Source organism: Symphalangus syndactylus, chromosome 15 (genome assembly GCF_028878055.3).
Source record: "Symphalangus syndactylus isolate Jambi chromosome 15, NHGRI_mSymSyn1-v2.1_pri, whole genome shotgun sequence".
Lineage (NCBI taxonomy): Eukaryota > Metazoa > Chordata > Mammalia > Primates > Hylobatidae > Symphalangus > Symphalangus syndactylus.
The window spans coordinates 27,066,146-27,090,141 of record NC_072437.2 but is presented as its reverse complement, the minus strand read 5'-3'; the positions used below and the strand labels follow the sequence as shown (position 1 = coordinate 27,090,141).

Below are 23,996 nucleotides of genomic sequence, written 5' to 3'. Positions count from 1 at the left end.
ATGTGTGCATAGACATACAATAATTACTTATGAACAAATACACTAAAAGCCAGTAACAAAGGTTGCCTCTGCAGAGGGGAACTTAGAGCTAAAGGAAAGACTCTTTTTCATTGTATACTTCCTTTTCTGATTGAATTTCCCACCATGTACCTCAATTATCAATTCTAAAAAAAAAAATGTATTTAATGTAAAACATTGTTTCAAATTTCCAACTCTTAAATGTGAGAATAGATTCTCTGAGGTGGAAGAAAGAGATTGAAAAAGAAGATAGGATGAGAAGGAAGAAAGAAAGGACAAATTGTGGAATAGACGCTCTGCTCTGGGCACTAAGGGTTGCAGAAAGAGAATAAACCTTTGTTCACATTGTCCAAGTGTTAGAAAGACATATTCCTTGGGCCATTTAAGACACCACCTGAAAAGTAGAATCAATAATTACAAATGCTTTGTAAAGATGAGAAAGACTGTGGGAGATCAAACTTTCAAAGAGAACTAAACATGTGAGGAACTCAAAGAACTCAATAGCAAAAAAGCACATAATCTGATTTTAAAATGGGCAAAAGATGTGAACAGACATTTCTCAAAAGAAGACAAATGCATGGCCAACAGGTACATGAAAAAATGCTCAGCATCACTAATCATCCAAGAAATGCAAATCGAAACCCAATGAGATATTATCTCACCCCAGTTAAAATGTCTTTTACCAAAAAGACAGATGCTGGTGAGGATGTGGAGAAAGGGGAACCCTCGTACACTGTTGGTGGGAACATAAATTAGTACAACCATTGTGGAGGACACTATGAAGGGTCCTCAAAAAACAAAAAAATAGAATATCATATGATCCTGCAATACCACTGCTAGGTAAATATCCAAAAGAACGGAAATCAGTATATCCAATAGATGTCTGCACTCCTATGCTTATTGCAGCATTATTCACAATAGCTAAAATATAGACTCAATCTAAGTGTCCATCAACAGATGAATGGATAAAGAAAATGTGGTTACACACTATTCAGCCATAAGAAAGGATGAGATCCTGTCACTTGCAACAACGTGGATGGAACTGCAGGACATTATGTTAAGTGAAATATCACAGGCACAGAAAGACAAACAACCCATGTTTGTACTCATATGTGGGAGCTGAAAAATTAATGTTATGGAGATAGAGAGTAGATTGGTGGTTTCCAAAGGCTCAGAAGAGTAGCGGGGAGGTGGAGATAAAGAGGTGTTGTTTAATGGGCACAAAAATACAGTTAGATAGTAGGAATAAGATGTAGTGTTCAGGCCAGACACAGTGGCTCATGCCTGTAATTTCAGCACTTTGGGAGGCCGCGGCAGGCGGATCACCAGAAGTCAGGAGTTCAAGACCAGCCTGGCCAACATGCCGAAACCACATCTCTACTAAAAAACACAAAAATTAGCTGGACGTGGTAGTGGGCACTTGTAATCCCAGCTACATGGGAGACTGAGGCAGGAGAATCACTTGAACCCAAGAGGCAGAGGTTGCAGTGAGCCGAGATCATGCCATTGCACTCCAGCCTGGGTGACAGGAGTGAAACTCTGTCTCAAAAAAAAAAAAAGAAAAAAAAAGATCTAGTGTTGGTAGCATAATAAAGTGACTATAGTTAACAATAATTTATTGTATACGTTGGTGCAAAAGTAACTGGTTTTTGCAATTTTAAAAACTGCAATTACTTCTGCACCAACCTAATATATTTTGAAGTAGTTAGAGGAGTGGATTTGGAATGTTTCCAACACAAAGAAATGATATATGTTTGAGGTAATGGATATCCCAACTACCCTGATTTGATCATTACACTTTGCATGCTTGTATCAAAACATCACATGTACCCCATAAATACGTATGACTATTATGTATTCATTAAAATTTTTTTTTAATTCAAAGAGAACCACACAAACACGGAGGGAAGGGGCTCTGCACTGGCTACACACAGGGGTCATTGCAGCTGGAAGGGACTCCAGAGGCAGGACCACGGATTTTAGGAAAACATCAGTCCCATCATTTGCCTTCATACAGGTAAATGTATATAGTACCTCAATACCCATTTCCTAGGTAATATTATGGAGTCTACTTGCCTATCAAATTTCCCTCCGGGTCATCATGAAACTGACATGAAACAGACTAGCAGCATGTATGCTTCCCCTTTACTAGGGCACATCATTTAAATGTCTGTGTTACTATATAAGCACTTCAAACATTAACATATCTCTACACCTACCAAGAATTCTCAGGCATTCCATCTCTTTTTTTGAGACAGGGTCTCACTCTGTTGCCCAGGCTGGAGTGCAGTGGTGCAATATTGGCTCATTGCAGCCTCCACCTCCCAGATTCAAGCAATTCTCCCGCTTCAGCCTCCCAAGTAGCTGGGAATACAGGTGCGCACCACCACGCTCAGCTAATTTTTGTATTTTTTTAGTCGAGTCGAGGTCTCACCATGTTGGCCAAGCTGGTCTCAAAGTCCTGACCTCAAGTGATCCACCTGCCTCGGCCTCCCAAAGTGCTGGGATTACAGGTGTAAGGGATTACAGGGCTACTGCACCTGGCCCGTTCCATGTTTAAATGCCCATTCCCTTCGCACAAGGCCACTGAGGATGGAATGGCAATTTTCTTAATTCTCATCACATACTGCCTCCTGCTTCATGCGTTCAATTCCCCACCTTTCCATTTGCCTGAGGCTCAATCGAAGGTCTCCGATTTTTACTTTTCTAACACTGAGTCTATCTTTAAGCAGATGTTTTGTTCTGGAACCAGCTCTGTGAAAAGCATTTAGGAAAACAAAAAGTAATCTACTTGCATGAAAGTTAAACAAGGGTGTCCAGGCTTTCAAAAGTCTAGCTTAAACACAAAACAAAAACAAACAGGAAACCCTGAAATAAACCCAAAAAACCAAAACACACCCATGTTCACACACAAGAGTACCAATGTTGCCAAGTACACAGTTTCTCTGTTCACGGTAGGAAAACAGCAATTTTGTCACAGTAGCTTATTTACAAAGGATGCTTTCATACATTAGCTTTGAACTGGTCATGGAAAAAATTCTTTGACATAGAATAAGTAACTTTCAGGAAAGGCTCATGGCTTCATTTATTACAGGGCCTCTAACTGGACAGGGTTATCCTGTTGGATGGTTTCTTTTAGTTTATCTCAGGATGCCAAGTGCTTTCTGTTTTTTTTTTGTTTTTTTTTTGAGATGGAGTCTCGCTCTGTTGCCCAGGCTGGAGTGCAGTGGCTCGGCTCACAGCAACCTCTGCCTCCTGGGTTCGTGCAATTCTCCCGCCTCAGCCTCCCCAGTAGCTGGGATTACAGGCACCCGCCATCATGCCCAGATAATTTTTGTATTTTTGTAGAGATGGGGTTTCACCATGTTGGCTAGGCTGGTCTCGAACTCCTGACCTCAGATGATCCTCCCACCTCAGCCTCCCAAAGTGCTGGGATTACAGGCATGAGCCACCACGCCCAGCCTACTTTCTGTTTTTGCCTGATTAGGGCACATGATTATGATGTGCACAGTAACTCATCACAGCCTCAGGGACAGATGCTGGTTTTGCTTCTAGTCATACTTAGTGTTAAGAGATAACGAGGTAATAGAATTCATCCAGTGAGGCCACCACCCTTTTTGTCTCTACCCCTGCGCACACCTCATGCCAATCCACGCCATTTCTTCCCGAACCATCAGCAGCAGCAAGCACAAAGAAACCACAACTCAGAAGACTTTTCAAAAGTGCCAAAAGTTGGCTAACAGTCCTATTTGAACACAGACACAGCTATTGGACAGCAGTTGTCTAGCTCACCCAATCTTGGATGGATACTTTCCTGTAACACAACTAGGTCAAACAATCTTATCACCCTGACCGAACAGTTCCTGTCTTTCTCTAATAGAAATCTCTCCTGCCTTTATCTAAGCCCATTCCTTCTTGTGGTATCTTCCTAGAAATTATATACTACTGAAAAAATAGTAATTTGAAAATAGTAATCAAATTACCCTTAGCTTATTTCCTCTTGGCAAATTTACTTCATATCCATTTTTAAAATGAATCTCCCCTTCCTAATCATGTTGTTATTCTGTTAACCCTTTCCTTTTAAGTTGGGTTAATCAAAACTGAACAAAATGGCCGGGCGCGGTGGCTCACACCTGTAATCCCAGCACTTTGGGAGGCCAAGGCAGGTGGATCGCCTGAGGTCAGGAGATTGAGACCAGCCTGACCAACATGGTGAAACCCCATCACTACCAAAAATACAAAAATTAGCTGGGCGTGGTGGTGGGTACCTGTGATCTTGGCTACTCAGGAGACTGAGGCAGGAGAATTGGTTGAATCCAGGAGGCAGAGGTTGCAGTGAGCCGAGATCACGCCACTGCACTCTGGCCTGGGTGACAGAGCAAGACTCTGTCTCAAAAAAAAAAAAGGCTCTATATGGATCTCATTAACGCAACGTATGAAAGAAGAACTAATACTTTATACTTAGAGCTCATGTTTCATTTTAGTACATCTCAGAATTGTGCTGATTTTTCACAACAGCATTCCTAGTAGCATGTATTTTTTTATATTTATTTGTATTCAACTATGCCTCCTATCTCAAAGGATTATTGACAAGTTTAATGGGATTTTGTATGAAAAGTGCTTATCAGAATGCCCGGCACATAGAGAACACTCCATAAATGGTGACTATCATTATTCATTATTTTTGATACTTTGGACTAGGGAGTCAGTGAAATATGTGGGGAAAGCGGGTTTGCTCAAGATGCATTGTAGGAAATATTTAGGTAGTGAATAGCAAAATATTTGTGCTCCCTGCTTTAAGACAACTCATTATAGGAACACTGGAATTTACAGAGCTAAAGTGTGCATTTAGTGTCTGAGATGAAGAGCTGTTCCCTTGCTCAGCCTGTCCAGCTTCATTTGCAGGGCTGTCCGTGGGCCCTTGCCTAAGCAGGGACTGCAGACCATCCTCCAAGATGATCCATTAGAAAAGGAAGCTAAACAAAGTAATCCACTGTGACACTACATATGAAGGATGATTGTACAGGAACTGTATATTCCTGGAATCTGTAGCAAATCCACACAGAAGTTTTATTTCTGGCCAAGGACTCAACATCAAATAAATCTGAGATATGACAAATAGTATAACAAAAGTAAACTATAAACCACCATCCATTTACAAGAGGAGAATTATGATCCAAGACTAACGAAATGAGCATTAATGTATGTACACATTGATTACACAAAAGGCCTTAATGAATTACTAAATACTCATCTGGTTTTATTATGTATAACAATTATAGCAGCTTCACTATATCATAGTTCTGACCTAAAATGAATATAGTATCTAAAACAATTAAGAAATAAACATTTGCTCAGCAATACGTTTGTGTGTCATCTTAGAAATTCCCCAGACAAGGCAGATGTCCCAGGTTTCTTTCTGAAAAGCTTTCCAAGGAAATTTGAGAAAAGACACCTTTCTGCTCCCACCCCGATAAATTGCCTAAAACAAGAGGAGACATTCACAACCTTTCTGCTGACAAAATAGCTGGGCTGAGCATTAACGCTTATAAATGTTTAATGATGCCTGTAATCCCAGCACTTTCGGAGGCCAAGGCGGGCGGATCACAAGGTCAGGAGATCGAGACCATCCTGGCTAACACGGTGAAACCCCATCTCTACTAAAAATACAAAAAATTAGCCAGGCGCAGCGGCGGGCGCCTGTAGTCCCAGCTATTCGGGAGGCTGAGGCAGGAGAATGGCGTGAACCCAGGAGGCGGAGCTTGCAGTGAGCCGAGATAGCGCCACTGCACTCTGGCCTGGGCGAAAGAGCGAGACTTGGTCTCAAAAAAAAAAAAAAAGAAAAAAAATGTTTAATGATGATGGTGTTCTTTCCCACTGAAAGCATTTCTTTTCTAAAGTAAGCGGTGACCCTATTCTCCCACTCTTCACCCTTCATAGCCTCCTAAGTTATAAAGTGTGATCATGGCATCAGTGGGGTTCCCAGGAGACACCTGATGTTCAATCTTTCTCAGTCTTCACTCCCGGGAAGTGACAGTGTTTGACATCTATTAGAGCACATCACGCTTCAGAAGAAGATGATAAAAATGATCAGATTACGTTTTTAGACGTTACCTCTTCAGGTAAAATATATATTATAAAACCAAATATCCAAATGGGCCATGTTCAGACCATATATAAAAACAGAACTGTGACCATAACCTGCCCAGGAAACCAACCCCTTATCTACAATAAACAGTCCAGCAAGCCCGTCTGCCAAAGCCAGACTTACAAGAAGTCTGGGAAATAACAATCTGAGAAGCTAAACAATAACTTTTTGTAATAATCCCAAATGACCAGGAATTGATTAGTAACCGAAAGCTTTCCTAATTTTTGTCCTCATTTCCAACTTTGGACCAACCACAAAAGTCTCCCTAAATAATCACATGGTTGTCAGCTCCCAGTTAGCCAACTCCAGCTTCCCAGACCAACAGCCTCCAATCAGGGCACACATGAAGCTGTCCCTTATGTCTGCTGTAAAGCTCTCCCACTCTCCTGCCTGCCTTTGAGTCTCTCCCAAATGCCAGTGATGGTGGCTGATTCCCTCACTATAGCAAGCTCTGAATAAACAGCCTTGCTTTCTCACATGGTGGTCTTCCTTTATTTCATATATATAAGTGGTGTGTGTATTTTTTTAATGCTGCCCACCTGCTTCCCGATCACTCCTCCCTGTCACAAGACCTGAAAAGCCTTCTCAACCAACAGGGGGAGGCCCGCCTAACTCTTCCCCTTCACCCTCCCCTCCTCACACTTCTAATGACAGAGATTCTCTCCTTGACCAAATGCTAGCCAGGCCTCTCTGAGCCCCCTTCTAGACCAGGCCTCAATCCCCTCAGAGTGCCTGCTTGAGAAAGCCCAAGACTGCCAAAAGAATTCTATGCACCAACTGATGAAAGGCTCCTGGCACTTTCTTAGAGTACTTACTAAAAAGGGCTTACAATTGTGACTCCTTCCTCTGTGCCTTTGAGATGGCTGTGTATCTCCTACAAAGGCAATCAAGGACCTGAAAAACCATTCCTTTACAATGTAATCATCAGGAAGTACAGGGCCAGTGTCTCCCAGTCTCTGGAATGACAGAATCCAGACTTTGTTCATTGCCAGCTAGCAGACACAGCTGCCTAATCAGCATTTACATGTGTCAATCCTTTGTCAGTTTTCACCTTCCTGACTCTGCTGAAGCCCCGCTGGTTCCTCTCCCTTAATCCCTCATTGTCCCTTTAAAATGCCCAGTCACCTCTGTACAAATCAAAGTTCAGTTCAGTTCACTCTGGACCCTCTTCCCTATTGCAATTGTACATAATGATTACCATCTGTCCTTACCACGTTACCTAGTGTCTGGTGTATCTTTGGTACTAACCAGGTGTGAGCCTCCATCCTTCCCCCACCCACACCAATAGCCAGTAGCTGGTCTTACTGTTACAGTAGGGAGCTAGTCAGGCATGAGCACAGCAGGAGTTCCCCCCTCCCCACCAAGGAATGTCAGGAGACCAACAGGTGGTGGGCAAGTGGTTGTTACACTGTTTCTCTAAAGTGGTAATTGGTCGCAGCCAGCCCTAGGGAAAGGCAGGCTCCAAACAGAAAAAACCTGAAACTGGTCATCATCAGTTTCCTGATAAGATCTTAGGAGCTGGGCGAGTAGGCTGAAGCATGCGCGCACTAAGAGGCAAAATGGCAGCATTTAACTGGTACATGACCTTCTAGGAACATTCAGCTGGTAAAGGAAGAATGCCTCAAGTGAGCATGGGTACAACGCCAGTAAACACACTGTGCATGCTTCCCTCCCAAGCACTAGCAGGCACTGTGCATGCGACAGCCCACCCCAACGGAAGAACTAGGGAAGAAGGGATGCAAGACCCCAGAAATCCCAATGTAGAAAACCCTAAGTCAAAGGTCAAACAGGGCTCTTGATCTCTCAATTTGCCCACTTAGCCCTCTTCCAAGTGTACTGTACTTCCTTTCATTCCTGCTTTTAAACTTTTTTTTTTTTTAAGAGACAGAGTCTCACTCTGTTGCCCAGGCTGGAGTGCAGTGGCATAATCTCAGCTCACTGCAACTTCCACCTCCTGTGTTTAATGGATTCTCCTGCCTCAGCCTCCCGAGTAGCTGGGATTACAGGCTTGTACCACCATGCCCAGCTCATTTTTGTATTTTTAGTAGAGATGGGGTTTCACCATGTTGGCCAGGCTGGTCTCGAACTTCTGACCTCAAGTGATCCGCCCACCTCAGCCTGCCAAAGTGCTAGGATTACAGGCATGAGCCACCGTGACTGACCCTGCTCTAAACTTTTTAAAAACTTTCACTCCCGCTGTAAAACTTGCGTTCATCTCTCACTCTGCCTTATGCCCCTCAGTTGAATTCTTTCTTCTGAGGAGGCAAGAATTGAGTTTGCTGCAGACCCGCATAGATTCACCGTCACTAACATTACCTTGGGCAGAGTGCTCAGACCTCAGGTTGTCTGAAATGAAAGTCACTGTCACCCCAGAACCTGCATCCTTTCCCTACTCTTTAGAAATGTGATAGCTGGTGGCACTCCTGTTAAATCTTTCCATACCTATAAAATCTTGGCCGGGCACGCTAGCTCATGCCTGTAATCCCAGCACTTTGGGAGGCCAAGGCGGGTGGATTACTTGAGGTCAGAAGTTCAAGACCAGCCTGGCCAACATAGCGAAAACCCATCTCTACTGAAAATACAGAAATCAGCCGGGCGTGGTGGCAGGTGCTTGTAATCCCAGCAACTCGGGAGGCTGAGGCAGGAGACTCCCTTGAACCCGGGACACCATTGTACTCCAGCCTGGGCGTCAGAGTGAAACTCCGTCTCAAAATATATATATATATATATATATATATATATATATATATTTTTTTTTTTTTTTTTTTTTTTTTTTTTTTTTTCTACACACATATAGAAATCTTCTCTGGGTGAGGACCCACTGATCCATAGAGCCTTTTCTGGTGAGCCAGACAAAAAATTTTATTTCCCTCATACAAGTACCTGTATAGTTTATGCACACCTGTCTTAACTACACATCTCAACAACTTTTCGCTTACAGTAACATTTAGGAGGTAGCAATGTTAGCTGTCTAACAGACATAGCTTATGTTTAATTTCTTGCAACCCTGGAAAGGCTGTTATGTGTAAAATGGGGATAATAATATGTACCTCATAAGGTTGTCATGAAGAGCAAATAATGCTGGCTCCTAGTGGGAGGTTAGGAATTAATGTCCAATTACAGAATGAATGAATAAGGGAGAACACACAGTGGTTCATAAATATGAGTTTCCCTTCCCCCTCAAAACAGCAGAACCAGAAGATAAGCAAGACCTAAGCATACATCTCACAATTGTCCTTCATCTGCTGGCCAGCAACCCACCACCTCACTAAACTGACTATTCTATTTTCCAACGACACAAATAGATAGATATTTCTTTTTTTTTTTTTTTGAGACGGAGTCTCGCTCTGTCGCCCAGGCTGGACTGCAGTGGCACGATCTTGGCTCACTGCAAGCTCCGCCTCCCGGGTTTGCGCCATTCTCCTGCCTCAGCCTCCCGAGTAGCTGGGACTACAGGCGCCCGCCACCACGCCCGGCTAATTTTTTGTATTTTTAGTAGAGACTGTGTTTCACCATGTTAGCCAGGATGGTCTCGATCCCCTGACCTCGTGATCCGCCCGCCTCGGGCTCCCAAAGTCCTGGGATTACAAGCGTGAGCCACCGCGCCCGGCCAGATGTTTCTTATTTTTAAAATTTAGATCTACATCCCCGCAACTTCTCCCCTTGGGTCCTGGCTCAGTTCCCACCAGCCATACAAGATAATATCAGGCGCCTGGGCCTCCATTTTCTTTCTACGACACCCAGTTTGGCCTTGGGGTGGGCTCCCACAGGTAGCTGGGAAGTTGATGCCCCTGAGTACCGACGTCCACCCACACGTGAAAACAAAAAAATCTCAGAAATAGTAATTTCGAGCACGGGTCAAAGTTCTATTTCACACTTGCAGGGGCAAAAGACAGCAAAAGGAAAAAGCTGGTTGACAGCAACAGTCTTAGGAAAGCAAGGCCTCTTTTAGAAACAGAAAGGAACGTCTAGACCCGTGGCTTGTTTGAACACTCGCTGCTAGGCTCCACCGCCAGAGCTGCCTATCCAGGGCCGAGAATGTGCATTTCTAAGTAGTTCTCAGGCGGTGCTGATGCTGCGCATCTGGGGACCGCACTCTGAGAACCACCGGTGCAGACCCTGGCTAACGTTCTTTAGTCTGATGCGTCGGGGAGCTGTAAAGCTGCCATCCTTTACAAGTAACCTGGGCAAGTAACCTGGTGGCGCCACCCTAGGACCAGACCCAGGGCCAGCCTAGGTGCGCCTCTAACCAGAAATAACCAGCACTGGGTTCCGCTCACCGGCAACGCCAGGTGGGGGCCATCTGACCACTCAACAGTTTTGCTTTTTCTTCAAATTCGGATACTTAGAAGGAATGAGATGAAATTGGGATGAGGGTGTTTTGCTGGCCCCGTGGACAGACCAGACCTCCTCCCATTGGAGCCAAGGGTCTCACACCAGCCCCCCAGGCGGCGCGCGGCCCCGTCTCGCCACCGCGGCCTGGGTCGTTCGCGTCTCCGGGCGCCGAGAGTGCCTCTGGGTCCCAGCACCAGGCTCCGTGGCGCGCACGCGCGGCAGCTTCTTCTAGCCCCGCCAGGAGACGGCCCGGAAGCGGCTATGCGGCGCGGCCTCGCTCCTGGGGGTGGCTGGGAACGACTGTTTCATTTTCTCCTTCACCCTTCAAATCTCAGTTTTTGCTTGGGCTTGAAGGAATGGGCCAGGGTATCGTGGACGGAGAGTCTTACAAAATTTGAGTTCTTGAGGTCAGAATTTAAAACTAACTGCCGAAACCCGGGATCGAACCAGGGACCTTTAGATCTTCAGTCTAACGCTCTCCCAACTGAGCTATTTCGGCACGTTGTTTGTCGTCTTCTGAGTAAACTATTACTGAACGCTTTGCGTCCAACTGGCTTGCTTGTCTTTTCCTGGTGATCATGTACAGCATTTCTTCCTTGTCCTGTTAAACGGTGTCGTTGGAATTCTTCCTACTCACTCCTTCTACGCTGCCACTGGGCGCCCTGCACACGCGCCTTACTTTCTTAGATTGCTCTGGGCGCGCGCAGCCCGCAAGGCCCAGGAGCTGGGCCCAGGCCACCGATGGCGGCTCCTCGGGATGCTGGTTCCGTCCTCCCAGGGCCGGTCCCTGCGAGATCCGGAGCAGCGGGGTCGCCTCTGCGAGCTCCTGCCCAGGCCTGGTAGCCCCTTCCCATCAATCCGCCCCTGCCTGTGACCATCCACATTTGTCACCTTGCTCTCCGAAAAGTTCCAGGCCCCAGGTGAGGAGCCGTGTAGGTCCAATACGATTGGATGAAGGAGTGTACGAGTGTACGGGGCAGGAATCGTCAGACTGGCCTCTGGAGAGGAGTTTGCAGCCTCTCCGTGCTCCGGGGCCCGGGAAATGTCCACCTTAATCATCACCTCTTTGCATGGAGCCTGACTGGCAAATAAATGCTGGGTGAGCTCACTAAAGATGATTATTCAGTCAATGCTATTTCCCACACGAGTCAACAAAAGTTTCTGAAGCACCCACTACCTGCCAGGCACAGACATTCTTTACTTCCCAAACATCTTACTTTTTCCATTTTTAATTTTTGTCTCCAATTAAATTGTAATCTCTCAAGGCAGGGATCTTACCTTGCTCTTTAGAGCTTTGCATTTAAGTGGAAGCTTCACAGCCAGTTTGGATGGATGGATGGATGGATGGATGGATGGATGGATGGATGGATGGCTGACTTCAAATGCGAACAAGAAGGAAATACAAAATTAGAAATTTTTGCAATCTCTATTTTCTCCGCCAAGCCTCCTCCCTTATAAGAAAGAGAGTTTCTTTCTGGGTTCCTTTATTGAGCCAAATCCAAAAAAGAGCCAAGGCGTTGATGGTATAGTGGTTAGCATAGCTGCCTTTTAAACCCAAAAAAACCAAAGAGCTTGAGATTTAACAGAAGTCAGCAGCTAAGGATAAGAGAGAGATCAAAGAGAGCTTGGGGCTGGACAGAGTTCAGAGAAGGGTTTGGGGAGCTTGGAGTGGAAGAGGGAGAAATTTTGGGCAGCCGCCCTGTGAGGATCGTACATCTAAAAAGAGATGGGGAAAGAGGCCTTTAACAGGCTTTCTTGTGTGTTATGAATGTAGCTACCTTTCCCATTCTCCTCAAAACACTGCAGGCAAGACGAATTATTTTCAACAACTCTTGGGCTGCTGGCTGGCTGTTCCTTACTGGATTGAATCATGAGATAGCTCAGCTTCTTAAATTTTACAAAAGTTGTGTCTTTAGGTTAAAATCAAATCTAGGAAGTCTCAAAATATATGTTAGAGAGTGATGGGATAACACACATATGGGCTGGGACATGGTGTTAGTGTCTATCTTTCTTGGTCTTCTAGTCACACCTGCAAACCAGCTGCTTTGTGCATTGTCACCTGGGAAATGAAATCCTAGGTAACTAGGAAAGTGGCAGGTAAGTTTTGATGGGATTTAGGCTGGGGGTGGGGATGGCTAGCAAAGGTCCAAGCGGGATCTAATGGAAAATGGAGGAACAGGGTAAGAGAGAGAGGAGAAGGAAGAGTGCAACCAAGAAACATTGTTTTGTGATTTAACGTGATGAGATCCTTTGGCAAATTGTGAGATAATAGACACTACATTGTCATAGTGATCGTTTGTTTAGTAAAAGTTGATTTTAGAAAGTAAGTGTTGTGAGAGATGTCAGGGATAAGCTGGGTATCCAGGAAAGTCCTTGTCTATATATGTTGTCCCGGAACTCTCCGTGGTAGTAGCCTCTTCACTGTTAAACAGTTAAAAGTAAGGCCAGACACGGTGGCTCATGCCTGTAATCCCAGCACTTTGGGAGGCCGAGGCAGGTGGATCACTTGAGGTTAGGAGTTCAAGACCAGCCTGGCTAACATGGTGAAACCTTGTCTCTACTAAAAATACAAAAATTAGCCGTGCATGATGGCGCGCACCTGTAATCCCAGCTACTCGGGAGGCTGAGGCAGGAGAATCAATTGAACCTGGGAGGCGGAGGTTGCAGTGAGAGGAGATTGCGCCACTGCACTCCAGCCTGGGCGACTGAGCGAGACTTTCTGTCTCAAAACAAAACGACAACAACAACAAAATAGTTAGATGTGTTTTGGAATGACTGGAAGATAAATAAACAATGTGATCATCTACTTTATAACTTTGTGAAAGCCTCAGCTTGATGCTTTCCAGGTTTCTCCCCAGGTTTTCCTGTTAGTGAAAAGATCTTCAACATCAACCCAATATTTATTGTTGCTGTTTTACAAAGCAGACCGAAAGTTTCTGGGACTTAGTGCCATGGTCCCAAAACTGCAGCCACCCGGGGCACTGAAGAATATTTTACATTTTTGAGAGAAACACAGGGATGCTTGGCATCTGTGGGACACTATGCAAACTACCCAGTAGTTCATTGTTTCGGCAAGAGATTACATTTCTATCAGTGATGTCATCTCTTTCAGCATGATAAAAAGTACCCATGAATCAATAGGGAATATGAAATTAGGGTTGAGATGTCCAATCTGTTTCCAAGCTTGAGAAATTGTACACTGTCCAGGATACACACATCCCACCAGTAAGTTAACTGTGGTGAGAATGAAATTAGGGAGTCTCTGAGCCTACTCTGGCTTGGGAGGCTGCCCTTGAAAAAATAATAATAATAATGAAATAAGAATGTAACTTTTCTTTCAATTTATATGTATAATTTTTTTCAAGTGGCTACGAAGTTGTTGGACATAAATCCTTATTAAGTTATTTGGACCTGAGTACTTAATAAAAGGAATTGTTCGCCATTTCTTTTGGCCTGGGGGCACTGGAAAAAATTACTGAGACAGTAAGAGCTGTCTGTGAACAGAGAAAGTGAAAAAAAATTATTATGAGTTTGGGAAAAACCTTGCTTTACTCAGCAAGATTGCAGCACAAAGAAGAACCATCAGAACATCCAAGGAGACCAAGTGCCACAGGCTAAATAAAGTGAAGTGAAAATCTGCGCACATATATCATAGTAAGAAGAGACAGGTGATAAAGAAGTTGGCATTCAAAATGAGGATAAAGATGTTGAAGAAGACTCTGTGTTGAAAAGAAACTGTGTAAGCTGCAGTCCTGTTTTCCAAATGAGCTCGCGGATTTTGGCCAACTCCAGTCTAATTACCTATGATTAAAAAAAACAACTAATTATGAGAATTAACTAGCAGATCTGAGAATAATAAAACTAAAGAGAGTATGTTGCATATAGTTATAACAGCTAATAAATTTGTGTGGGTTTTTTTGTTCGTTTTGAGGTGGGAGTCTTGCTCCATTTATTGCCCAGGCTGGTCTCGAACTCCTGGGCTCAAGGGATCTTCCCAGGTAGCTGGGATTACAGACACACACAACTGTGCCCCGCTTCTGACAAAAATTTAAATGGCTGTTAATTAATCTCTCCTTCAGTTTGCTCCTTGGGATTCCACAGTGCACATGCATACACACACACACATCCCCACACATTTTTGGGGGCCTCTGATTTTAATCAATATTTCTTAAAAGTGTTTTTAAAATGATGGGGGTATGTCAAAAGGACCTAGGAACCAGTTTGAAGGGGCTCCTACTGGCCAAAACTGGGACAATCTGAGCATCAAAATAAATAAGAATATTAATGGATTATTTACCCTTTGAATAAAATAAAAGTCCTTTAGTACAATAATTGTGTGGTGGATGCAGGGGAAGAATTGAGGACTCTTATAGCTGAATGAATTGTGCAGACTGACAAACTTGGAGGTAGTGGTAGCACTGGACATCACCATTTTCCAAACATCATAGTAAAGATTGATTCAGTCAAGAATCATCAGTGGATGTTAAGTCTAAGGGGGGACAGTTTAACGAGGAGCAGGATCATTGCATGGCTTTAAAGTATTTCTCCACAGATTGCTTAAACTGCACAGTGGAGAAAACGGACAATGCCGTGATCTGGTCATCAAAATTAGCATCACCAATGTAGGATATTCGGTCATCACGTGCCTTCTATTGTGATGCCCTGTAAAAGACACAACACACACAGTGTTCCACGCAGGGCAGCAGAACCTAAGTTTAATCATGGAGCAGCATTATACAAACCCCAAGTAAAGGTCATCCTATTAAATAAATGGCCTGTATTATTCAAAACTGTTAAGGTCACGAAAGCAAAGAAAAGCTGAGGAACTGTTCCATATGCAAGGAGGTGAAAGAAACACAACTCAGTGCAATGTGTAATCCCAGACTTGTTCCTATTCTGGAGGAGAAAATGCTTTAAAGGGTGCTATTAGGACAACTAGTGAAATTGGAACATGAGCTGCAGATTAGATGAGAGTGTTTTATCAGTGCTAAATTTCCTGAAGTTGGCAACCATAGTTAGTTAGGTAAGAAATATTCTTGTTTCAGGAAGTACATAGTGAACTATTAAGGGATGAGAGACAATCCACTCTCAAATAGATTCTGAAAATAAATAATAGTATGCATACATATTATTATATATGTAAACATATACACACATGCATGTGTATATATGAAGAGAATATAAAAAAATAGAAACAAATATTAAAATTTGGCATATCTGAGTAAAAGGTATATGGAACTCTTCTGTATCGTTTTATAACTTTTCTAAAAATTTGAAACTCAGACCAAGCACGGTGACTCACACCTATAATCCTAACATTTTGGGAAGCCGAGACCAGAGGATCGTTTGAGCCAAGGAGTTTGAGGCCAGCCCGGGCAACAATAGGGAAACTCTGTCTCTACAAAAAAAAAAAAAAAAAAATTAGGCCAGGGAAGGTGGCTCAGGCCTGTAATCCCAGAATTTGGGGAGGTCAAGGCAGGTGGATCACGTGAGGTCAGGAGTTCAAGACCAACCTGGCCAACATGGTGAAACCCCATCTCTACTAAAAATACAAAAATTAGGCAGGCGTGGTGGCGCAGCACCTGTAATCTCAGCTACTCACGAGGCTGAGGCAAAAGAATCGCTTGAACCTGGGAGGCAGAGGTTGCAGTGAGCTGAGATCACGCCACTGCATTCCAGCCTGGGGAAGAGAGAGAGACTCTGTCTTAAAAAAAAAAAAAAAAATTAAAAAATTAGCCGGGTGTGGTGGTACACACTTGTGGTCCTAGCTACTTGACTTGAATGGCTGAGGCAGGAGAATCACTTGAACCTGGGAGGGAGAAGCTACAGTGAGCTGTGATCACGCCATGCACTCCAGCCTGGGTAACACAGTGAGACCCTGTCAAAAAAAAAAAAAAAAAAAAACCCTCAGATTTGTTTTTTAAATAAAAAATGTTTGGCGGTCTTCTTGAGCCAAGACAATTTCAGTTAGAATCATACTATAGCTAAGAGCTGGAAGAGAATTTAGCACTTATTTTGCCTGACCACAAATTTTACGCTAATCCTCCGGAGACACTAGTAAGTAATTTGCTTGAGATTACCGTATCAGTCTTCTCGGGCTGCCATAACAAAATACCATAGACTGGGAGACTTAAACAACAGAAATTTATTTTTTCACATTTTGGAAGCTGGGAAGTCCAAGATCAAGGCTTTGGAGGATTGGGTTCCTGGTGAGGGCTCTCTCCCTGGCTTGCCGAAGCCACCTTCTCTGTGTGCCCACATGACCTTTCCTCCGTGTGTGTATGCGTGTGGAGAGAGAAGGCTTCCACAATCAGATTAGAAACCCACGCTTACAACCTCTTTAGCCTTCATTACCTCCCGAAAATGCTATATCCAAATACAGTCACATGGGGGTTAGGGTGTCAACATATTAATTTTGGGGGGAAATATTTTTTAGTCTACAGCAATTACACAAACTAATATAGCGCTGACTGCTGATCCATAGAGCATACTCTTTACCTTGCACCAAATACTCTTAATATTTTTCATAAAGACTGTTTCAATGAAAAATCGGCGTGAGAATCAAAAACCCAAACTTGAATCTAGGGCTAGGGCCTAGTTTTTTCCTGCAGATGCTTTTTTATGGGCATGTGTATGCTTTTTGAAGGAAGTTGTTTGATGGATACAAAGCGATTCCTCCAAAGCTATATATTAAAGTTGTAACTTAGGGGAGAAGTATTTTAAAAAATTAATAGCTTGCAAAGATCATCAGTGTGCTGAATTGATCCAAAAGAAGTTAATTTATTTAAAACCATTAAACCACAATTCCATAAAGACCTTATTGTTTTTTATTTTTGTTGAATCACAGACATCAATATCAAGCCTCTGGGTATACTTACCAGGCCAGAAACAATTAAGTAAATTATACTCAGAAACAACCTACCAAGCTTTTCATATGTTCTAATCCAGTCCTCCCACATCCATCAAGCAAACGCCTAGCTAATCATGTGGATTTTGCACAATACCCTACAGGCCAGAAAACTTGGATTCTAGAACCTGAGTTTCAGAGGCTTGGATGCTTTTTAAATACTTCTTAGCTTAATTGCTTGTCTCTGCCTTTTGATGAAGTGGGCCAGACTCCCAACTGCATTTCTGTCCCCATCTCCTCATCTTCCCACCCTACCCTTATTCAACCACGAAGGATAAGGCCTGATTATTCACCTAGAGAAATCAAATGAAATAAATTTAACACAAGTTTCCTAAATCCCTTAATAATTCAAAAAAGAAATGTCAGAAAGCATAAATCAACCAGTCTCTTCTGTTAACCCAGTGAGGTACACAGCTGATGTTCAATGACCAGGGGCTCAGAAAAGGAGGCCACGACTCAGATGCCTGTGCACTTTGGTTCTGTTTTCCTTTCAGCCTCCCGGCAGCTTCACATTCTTGACTTTTGTAGGGACTTGCAACTTACCAAAATGGTATAAAGATTAAACTGAAGACATTTGAGATACAACAGATGCAGCAAGAAGCCTTTTCTGAGCTTCTCTTATCTGAGGAAAGGCACAGCCTTCCAAGAAGGAAGCTGCCATAGGTCCTCTCTGTCTCTGGGGGAATTTCCAGCAAGGAAGGAGATTATTAGCACTGGGATACGAAACTGCATAAACAAACATTATCACAAACTGTCCTACCTTCCATTTGTTTCCCTAAAGCCATTTGTCTCTCCTAAAAGCTCATTTATCTCCCATAGAAGTCCTCTCTCTCCCTCTTTCCCTCTCTTAAGCAGGTATATAAACCCTTATCCCTAGCTGTTCAGCCAGCCTCTTCATTTGAATGTTCCCACATGCATGTGAGTTAGAATTTTTCTTCCATTAATTTGTCTCTTTTCAGTTAATTCACAGCCCCTCCCGCCGCCCACTGAACCCTAAAGGTAAAGGGGAAATCTTTCCAACAGTTTCCATTGCTTTCATCCATTTCTCTAGTCCTGTTTATTTATTTATTTGTATCCCTTAACTCCATCTCCTCCCACTGGCCTATTCCTCACACCCCTCACTTTTTTTTTTTTTTTTTTTTTTTTGAGATGGAGTTTCCCTGTTGTGGCCCAGGCTGGAGTGCAACGGCGCGATCTCAGCTCACTACAACCTCCACCTCCTGGGTTCAAGCGATTCTCCTGCCTCAGCCTCCCAAATAGCTGGGATTATAGACACCCACCACCACGCCCAGCTAATTTTTGTATTTTGAGTAGAGATGGGGTGTCACCATGTTGGCCAGGCTGGTCTTGAACTCCTGACCTCAGGTGATCCACTCGCCTCGGCTTACCAAAGTGCTGGGATTACAGGCGTGAGCCACCGTGCCCAACCCACATACCTCACTTTTACTCAGAAATGTAATGTTTAGTATAAAAGTCTTGGAGACAAGGCAGCTCTTCTCCACCCTTCCTCCCTATCTTCATTGCATACACAGGCCAGGGTTTTTCTAGAGGACTTTAGTGTATGGGCAGGAGAGGGTGACAGGAGGGGATAGTGGAGTTTTGCTGCTTTCTGTGGTCAGGTCTCAGGCAGGACTCTAAGGGAAGCCTCACTGAACCCACTGTCCTCAGTCCTTCTGTGGTTGGAATGGTCAGGGCACATGTCCAGGACTCTTCCAATTAGTGGGATAGAAAACAGGGCCCTAGCCCCAGATTCTACACTCAGCTCTCTAGCCTATTCTCCTCATTTGCAATTGGAAAAGTTGACTCTGATTTTCCCAACCACAAAAGTTTACATACAATTCAGAAGGGAATAAAACTGCAACCCAACCCCCTCATTCAACATGTCTTTGCCATTGGTGCCTGATTCTTTCCCGACAGGCAGGAAGGAATCTATCAAACCACAGGCCAAAGAACCCTATTCAGACAGCACATTTTACCCTCATGACAATAATTAACTAATTAGTTGGATAAGGAGAAATGCTTCAATTTGGGAATGACTGATGCTTCCCCCCCTCCAAAAAAAATGCAAGAAATAAAATCCAAGTGCTGTTCTTTGTCCTAATAAGAAATATACAAGGATATTCAATCATATTGGTGCTTGTGTAATATTTACAAAATGTAAGAGACAATGCCTCTACCCCATATATGAATCAATGAAAGACCAGAGGGGTTAATGACTCCCAGTGTGACCCAGTTATCTGGTGACAGAGGTAGGACTAGAACTTAGGTCTCAGATCCCAGGTCAGAGTTGTTATACTTGTTTGTTTGTCCCTGTATAAGACCAACCTTATCAGAATAGAAGTTTGCTTAAATTTATGATAACATATACTTTGGGGATATTAATTTTCGTGGCAAATGGTCTTCCCGGCTTTACTCAGTGCTGAATCTTGCTGCTTACACTAAACTGGGGCACTTCCTGAGCCCATGAAGAATTTCTATGCCAACCTTGTGAGGCAGGAGAATAGGCTCTGAAGGCAGGGAACATAGGCCAATTCACACTGACTTCTTAGAAATAAATCAAAAGGAAAACCCCAATCTTCCACTTCCAAGTAACAAAAGGAACAGAGGCTACTTCCTTTGCAACCCCCACTTTTCTGCGTGGCAGACGAAAAAACTGAAAGTACTTTTGATTGGTCCTCTCCCACAACCAATCAGGCTAGTCGCAGGCCAAGTCTTCATTTGCATAGGAGTATAACGTTGTAACTTCACTTCACCCTCTGATTGGTCACTTTCCACAACCAGTCAGAAGTTTGCATAGGGTGTAACTTTGTAACTTTGCTTCATCCTCTGATTGGTCCCTTCTTGCAACCAATCAGACTGATCACAGACCATTACTTTCTTTACATAGGGTGTACACAAACGAACAAACGGGAAACCTCTAGAGGGTATTTAAATCCCAGAAAACTCTGTTATCGTGGGCTCCCACCCCGTGGAGTGAACTTTTGTTTTCAATAAATCTCTACATTTGTTTCTTCCTTCTTCTCTTACTTTGTGCGTTTTGTCCAATTCTTTGTTCAAGACGTCAAGAACCTGGACACCTTCCATTGTTAACACTTGTTTTGAGAATCTTGAGGCCTAATTACTTTCAATTAAAAATCCGGGGCCCAGAAAAGGACATGCTAGGAATTATTTATACTTCAGTGTAAACAGAGGTCTTTCCACCCATTTTTGGGTGGGTTTTTTGATACACTGTAAAGTAATACGCATAGCATTACCTATGAAGTTTTCTTGCTAAAAATGTTTGATCTGAAACTACTTAAGCCTCCAGGTAGACGTAACTTCCAGTTTATATGAAATTGAGAAAATGGAGAAATGAGTTAGACGACACCATGAAGAAATAACCAGATACATCTAGAATACGAGGCATTCTCTAAGACATCTAGCCTGCTGCTGTTTTCAAAAATGTCAGTGCCATGAAGACAAAAAAAACCCACATCAAAAAGAGAGACAGCTCCATGTTTAACAGACTGAAAATACATTACCGAAAGTAATATGTGAACCTTTATTGAATCCTGCTATGGAAAAAAAAAGCTGTAAATAAGATAATTTTGAGGGAACATGGAGAAATTAGAATATGTATATTAGATATTAGGGAATAAAATATATGACTCCATTCTCTTAAATATAAAAATAATATGGTCATTAGGTAGGAGTATGCTATTGGTTTCAGAATATTTGTGCTAAAGTACTTAGAAGTGAAGTGTCATGACATCAACTTATTTTCAAGCACACACACACATTTCCACATACATACACACAAAAAAATCAATATGGCAAATGTTAATAATTGCTAAATTCAGGTAGAGAAATACATCTTTCAATTTTTCTGTATGTTTTAAGTTTTTCATAAAAATTTTAAAAAATTAGTCTTGTCCTACAGATCCTAGAAATTTTTGGATTTCAATCCTATTTTCCATTAAGGACTGAAGAACTTTCCTTCTTATTAATAGGATTTTAGGCATGGAAAGGTGATTAGAGATACATTTTGTGAAAATGAACAGACCCTTCCCCAAATCCACAAACGGCCTAAGTAGCCTCTTTATCTCTTTATTGCTAAGGCTTGTCTTGTACATACCAAGATAATACTTTTAATTCTCAAGTCAGGATATGTGGTCTGGCAAAAGATTTTTTTTTTCTTGCTTCTGCTTTTACTCATATGAAAGCCTTACAAAAGCATACAAATCAAAACATTTGTAGATATAATTTTTTATTTCATAATGAATCATCTTTATTTAAAAATTACATAAATGAAGTTACGCTGTTTCAAGGATTTCAAATATACAGTTTCCATGTCTTGTAGTCAACTCCAATGTGATTTACAGCAAAATCTTTAACTTTACAAGGTCAGCTTAATAATCTACCATAATGTATGTGAGGATAAAAATGTCTTCCTTGTCTTTTATTTTTAACTTTCAATTTCCTTTTTGAATCAGGCTTTGAGTTTTGACCTTCACAATTACTAAGGAAAATCAGATTGCAGTAATTAGAATACTGTAGTAACATCATCTAAAACTATGGTTTGATTAGTCCATTAGCTTAAGCAACCACAATTTCAACTCCTGAGAAATTTAAACCGATTTAATTTGAGCTATGTGGTACACTATTCCCTTTTTATGATTGCTGAAATATCTGCAGAATAAGTCAGAGGTAGCATACTTATTTAGAATATTACAAGAGCAAAAGAAAATCCCGCAGAGCAGCAAATCAATTTAAGAGAAATGTGCATTTTCTAAATGTTAACACATGGAGCTTTCATTTGACATCTACTATCCAAATAGCTAAAATGACCACTTTCCTTTAGAAATTTTTCTTCTGGGCAAAGAAATATTGCTTTATATTTTCCCTTAAGTTTATTCAATTAAAAAATGTGAAGGGCAGAGCTCCAGAGCCATTACATTTTTAAAATTTTCTGGAAATAAAAATGTTTTTTTCAAGAGCTTATTTGGCTTATTTTAGGTACGATTTCTCATCTCCGTAATTTCCATTCAGCCTTATAACCAAAAATGTGCTTTCCCTCCTCTCCTACGCCTACAGTTAATTCTCACAACAATCTTCATTAAGAGAGCAATGCTTTCATTCCAAGTCAATAGATGAGGGACTAGGCAAAGTATAGAGCTGTTCCTAGACATGCAGTTGGAGAGCTTTCCAGAACAGGAATACCTTGGAGATATTGTGGGTTCAGTTCCAGACCACTGCAATAAGGTGAATATTGCAATAAAGGGAGTGACAGAAATATTTTAGTTTCCCAGTACATTTATGTTTACGTGATACTGTAGTCTATTAAGTGTGCAATAGCATTATGTCTAAAAACTCAATGTACATATTTTAATTAAAATATTTTATTGCTAAAAAATACTAACAATCATCTGAGCCTTTAATGAGTCATAGCGGAAGGTCTGGCCTTGATGTTGATGGCTGCTGATTTATCGGTGGTTGCTGAAGACTGAGGTGGCTGTGGTAATGTCTTAAAATAAGACAACAATGAAGTTTGCTGCACTGACTCTCTTTTGTGAAAAACATCTCCACAGCAGGCCATGCTGTTTGATTGCATTTACCCACAGTAGAACTTCTTTCAAAATTAGAGTCAATACTCTCAAACCCTGCTGCTGTTTTATCAACTAAGTTCATGTAATATTCTAAATCCTTTGTTGTCATTTCAGCAACGCTCACGGCATTTTCACCAGGAGTAGGTTCCATCTCAAGAAACTACCTTTTTTTTGCTCAACCATAAAAAGCAACTACTCATCCTTTGAAGTTTGATCATGAGATTGCAGCAATTCAGTCACATCCTCAGGCTCCACTTCTAAATCTAGTTCTCTTGCTATTTCCACCACATCTGCAGTTACTTACTTCCTCCACTGAAATCCTGAACCCCTCAAAGTCATCCATGAGGGTTGGAATCCACTTCTTTCAAATTCCTGTTAATATATTTTGACCTTCTCCCATGAATCATGAATGTTCTTAATGACATTTAGAATGGTGAACTCTTTTCAGAAGGTTTTCAATTCCCTTTGCCCAGATCCTTCAGAGGAATCGCTGTCTATGGCAGCTATTGCCTTACAAAATTTACTTCTTAAATAATAAGACTTGAAAGTCAAAATTACTCCTTGACCCATGAGGTACAGAATGGAAGTTGTGTTGGCAGGCATGAAAACATTAATATCCTTGTACATCTATATCAGACTTCTTGGGTAACTAGGTGCCTTGTCAACGAACAATAATATTTTGAAAGAAATCTTTCAGTCATCTAGGCTTTGTTGTATAATTTCTAGAGCACAGGCAGAGTAGATTTAGCATAATTCTTAAGGGCCTTAGGATTTTCAGAATGGTCAATGAGTATTGGCTTCAACTTACAGTCACCAGCTGCATTAGACCCCATTAAGAGAGTCCTCTGAAACTCTGAAGTCAGACATTGACTTCTCTTCTTTAACTATGAAAGTCCTAGATGACATCTTCCTCTTTTTTTTTTTTAATTTGAGATGGAGTTTCACTCTTATTGCCCAGGCTGGAGTGCAATGGCATGATCTCGGCTCACTGCAACCTCTGCCT

The 23,996-nt window shown here is 42.2% G+C and overlaps 1 non-coding gene across 1 annotated transcript; it reads right to left on the bottom strand.

The window, feature by feature from the left end:
• Positions 1–10,927: 10,927 nt before the first annotated feature.
• TRNAF-GAA (transfer RNA phenylalanine (anticodon GAA)) lies at positions 10,928–11,000 on the bottom strand. Its single transcript has one exon. It is a non-coding gene; the product is annotated as a tRNA-Phe (tRNA).
• Between the last annotated feature and the right edge of the window lie 12,996 nt (positions 11,001–23,996).